Source organism: Scyliorhinus torazame, chromosome 20 (genome assembly GCF_047496885.1).
Source record: "Scyliorhinus torazame isolate Kashiwa2021f chromosome 20, sScyTor2.1, whole genome shotgun sequence".
In the NCBI taxonomy this organism is placed as follows: Eukaryota; Metazoa; Chordata; class Chondrichthyes; order Carcharhiniformes; family Scyliorhinidae; genus Scyliorhinus; species Scyliorhinus torazame.
The window spans coordinates 32,560,639-32,565,195 of NC_092726.1; the positions used below are offsets into that span (position 1 = coordinate 32,560,639).

Genomic DNA, 4,557 nt, shown 5'->3' on the forward strand with positions numbered 1-4,557 from the left:
CTCTTTGGTCTGCCCGAAACTTGCTGATCTTCCAGTGCAAAGAATTGTCCTCGATCGAGTGTTGCAGACTGGCACATTCCAAGGTCCAGGACTACGTGCTGAGGGACGCACTCAAGCTTGGGGCAGCTGCCGCCAAGGCGCAATGGGGAAAGACCACTGTGTAAGGTCCTTCCAGCAAATGTACACCGAGGGCCGGGTAACAGTGTAAAACCCCTCGGTCTGGGCAACCAACACTCCAATGTATAAAAGAAACATGACGATGTAAATATTTAAGAAGGAATTGTAATGTAAAGAGTGATATGTGTATAATAAGATCGAAATTGAATGGAAGAAAGTCAAGGCAATGTGTAACTCTGACGGAAATGTAGTCAAGACAATTCGAAATGCTCTGTAATGCTCATGATAAATTTTATTAATAAAGTATATTTTTGTGAATAACATTTAAAAAAAAAAATCTGTTCTTATCAGTATAATATCTGATGTGTCCTCTATCTGGGGACCGAATATTAAATTGAATTTAAGATTCGGAGATCGTGCAGGGGCTTGCTCCTAACACTCCACGCATCGACCTGGTCTTGCCATGCTTCCGGGAATGGTGCCTTCACCCCGCTTTGGGGAGCAAAGGTGCGAAGGCAGAAAATGGCGCAAAACCTGCCTTCCCCTTTTCTGTCTTGTCTAGTTATCTCATCCTGACTAATTTAAGGCCTTTCAGGCTCCAAAGCATTGCTAGCTTTTCTGCTGGCGGGAGCTTCGTGCACTAATGTTGCGAGCCGGTGGACTCGCGGACTTTCGGCAGCCAGGCTCCGTTTTCGGCTGATATGCGCACAGATTTCCTGCTGCTTTTTACAGGCCTCTCACCCTCACCCCCGGATGCCGACTTGCCTTCTCCTCATTTCACTGACCAAAGCCCTTCATCCTGCACAACAGAGAAGTGTGGCGACAGACTGAACGGCATCCTGATTTGGATGTAGGTGTACCTTCACGGTGTCTCTTTTCATTCTCCTGACTCCACGACCAACACGCCAGGGTGGAGCTCAGGGGGACTAGACATTGCCCCCTGTTGGATTCCGCCAGTACTTGCTGCTTGCACGGATTGCCCTGTGTTCGGCAAAGGTGGAGGTTTCTTCGACTCCCTGGGTTGGGTGTCACTGGGCCTTCACAGCGTCTTCTTTCCTTCTGGTGACGACAGTGGAAGGCGTGCCAGACGATGTCTCCCTGTTGTGTTTTTCTGGTTCTGCATGCACAGACTCCACAGTGCTCGGCCAAGCTGGAGATCTCTTGACCAACCATGACCGTAGACTAAACGTTCCAAAGCACAGTCGAGCGCAGCAAGGTGCACCTGAATGTTGGTGGGCGAGGAGGACAAGAGCCATAGCCGGGAAATATTGGCTATCGCTTCTCGGCCTTTTGGCTTTGATCAACAGTATATTGGATCAAGAGAAGCTGAGGATTGTGATGTAGATTGGAGAACACAGAGGGATTGAAGTCGTCAAAGAGAAAACGTTTGGAGCTCGGCTGCTATTGGTGGATCTACATGCTGGGCTAAGCTTCTGGTTTAGGCCTAATGCCGATACAGTTTAGACTCAACGTATGAGCTATGGCTGCAACTGCATCCCGACCACCAGGCTGGGGAGTGCGAAACACTGTCCGAATCACAGCGAAGAAGGCGGAAGGGGAGTCACCTGTAGACCGAAACTTCTTCGTGAAGCGGGTGCTGCTCGAGTGCTGCGGGGTTCAAGCAACAGATATCTTCTGCTTGCAAAACCTCCCCAACAATGGATATTTTGATGTCACCTTCAAGAGTGTTGCAGCGTGCATCAAATTCTTGAACGTGTTCAAAGAAAAGGGCAAGCAAAGTCCCCTGTTTATCCTGACTGCGGAGCCTCTTTTTACGTTACCGTCGCAGCAAAACCGGGTTGTTACACTGCACACGTACAAGCCCCACGTCCCCGTGTCTGATGTGCTCACGTTCCTCGCCAGGTACGCTGAGCTGAAAAGTGACAGCGTGCAACTGATGGACACCTTTGGCATCTGGACAAGTGAGCACCAGATCAAGGTGACTCTGAGAACAGAGGGCGGCGGAACCATCCTGCAACCCCCCTCCAGTTCCGCCATTGGAGTAAATCGTGGCTACCTCTACTACGTGGGACAGCCACGAGTATGCCACACCTGTGGCAAAATGGGGCATGTTGCCGCCAACTGCAATATCACCTTCTGTAAAAACTGCAGGCAGGAGGGACACATGACTAAGGACTGCAAGGAAGACAAGTGCTGCAACCTGTGTGGGGAGGCCGGCCATCTGTACAGGGCCTGCCCGAAACGCGGGGCGACATACGCACAGATCATCAGCAGCGGAGTCAAAAAGGCGACCTCAGAGGAGGTTGATGCCACCTCCATCGACAAAGACACAACAGCGCAGAATGTGTAAAAGCACCAGAAGGGCCCTCAACAAAAAGGGGAGGCCACAGCACGCCCTGACAATACAACCCCAACCTCATCTGACGAGGAACACTCAATGGAAGAGGATGGAACGAAGATTCAAGAGGAATAAAAGGTGAACAACATTAAACCAGCTGTACCGCTCCGTGGAAATCTCAGAGACAACCCCAGACAATGAGGCGCTGAGATGAATGTGTGTTTAAAAGGTGCGGGATGCAGAATGTGCCGGTGAAAAGGCGGCTGCACCTTTCCGCTGTGTCTGTCAATGAATTAAAGACTCAAATCCCTCTCTGTCTCAAACCTCTGTCAGTGTGGCTGATTCAACTGCTTCAAGGCTGCCGCCAGCTGGTGGTTCACAGCCGCTGCAGGCGCTGCTCTGCGGCCAGAGAGACGTCGGCGGCTGTTTCCCGTCCCGGCCGCCAGAGGGCGTGGGTCACTCTCCCAGAAGCCGATGCTGCTTCCGCTCCTCCCAGTATCACCTCCTGTCCGCAGCCCGGCCCGGCCGCTGCTTGTTGGCGGAACATCCGGTTCCCGGTGTTGGGCGGGGCATCCGCCATGTTGCCGTGACGTCACCTCTCCACCCACCGGTTATTTCACAGAAAAGAGGAAGAAGCGGCTGCTGGGAAACGGGGGAGTTGACTTAAATTCAGAGCCGCCCCCAGGAAATGAATTAAAATCAAATCAACAGGTCATTTCATAACCCAGTGACTGCTGCGGGACTGCGCATGCGCCGCCGCATCCCCCAGAGTGCGGCCAGAGGAGCCCAGGTTTGAAAAATAAATCAAATTGTCAAAAACAGATCAAAACTGGAATCGAAGCTTCAGAACCGAGAAGGAAGAGGAATTCAGACGGGAGAGGATGCGAGTAATTATAATCATCAGATGCAAATTAAAATTCAAACATGCGCCTGTGCTCATGTGCGGAGGGGCTTTCCCCCAGAGGACAGCGCGCGGGCCATCACCTCAATGAAGCCGTTTCCCCTGGCAACTCAAGATTGCCGCCGGCCGTCTCCCCGGCAACTCAAAATGGCGCCGGCCGTCACACCGAGCAGCTCAAGATGGCCGCCATCCTCGGGCTGTGGTTGTGGCGCAGGCGCAGTGGCGACTCCTGCAGCCCATTGTCCAGATTGGATGGAGCAGGAGATGGACAACAATTCCCTAAGGCAGAGACTGGCCAATGGCAGCATCTTTATTGACAAAACCAGTTCACATTGACTGAGCTTCAGCTCAATCTCAACGATGGCCGTTGACCAGCTCCACATTGAAACCACCGCGCCATCCACGGTGAAAAGTCCTTCTTACAAAGTAGACGTCTATCCTGAGATTGGACATTGCCCGTGACCCACAATATAACAGAAATTCCAAACTCAAATCACACGCAATGTGACAAAGGGCCACCCAGGCACAACACCAGAGTTTGGTTTGACCAACACCAATGTGTGTTTGATTCTGGTGCCACGCACTCCGACCTGGTGTGGGATCATTCTGAGGCAGAGAGACATCAGGATAACATCAGACGAAACATTGTGCCTTTTAATCTCTCTCCCTCTGACAGTCCCCGAGCAGGTACAACACGGCCATTAGACAGCCGTTCAGGTTGGGTGGATTGGCCATGAAAAACTGCCCGTTAATGTCCAAGTGTGTGCAGGTTCGGTTACTGGGTTATTGGGGTAGAGGGGGGTGGGCGGGGGAGTGGAACTCGGTACAGTACACTTTCGGAGGGTTGGCGTAGACTCAATGGGCCAAATGGCTTCCTTCTGTAATTGGAGTCATAAAATCATACAGCACAGAAAGGGCCATTCGGCCCATTGCGCTTGTGCGGGTCATAAATGAACAACTAACCATTCTAATGCCGTTTTCCAGGACTTGGCCCATAGCCTTCTATGCCGTGTAGGAATTCCATGTGATTCCATAAAATGTGCTCTTGATATCCATGATGGATTCTACTTCCACTTCAATGTCAGGCAGTACATTCAGGACAATAGTCACTGACTACATTAATACAATTCCTCAGTCACCTCTGTCGCAAAACTATCGACAACCGCTTCATCAGTGACCTTCCCTCCATCATAAGATCGCTGATAATTGCACAATCTTCAGCACCATACACAACTCCTCA

General features: G+C 51.3%; 1 non-coding gene across 1 annotated transcript; it reads left to right on the top strand.

Moving 5' to 3' along the window:
* Positions 1-422: 422 nt before the first annotated feature.
* LOC140397402 (U2 spliceosomal RNA) lies at positions 423-606 on the top strand. Its single transcript, XR_011936854.1, has one exon. It is a non-coding gene; the product is annotated as a U2 spliceosomal RNA (small nuclear RNA).
* The last annotated feature ends 3,951 nt before the right edge of the window (positions 607-4,557 follow it).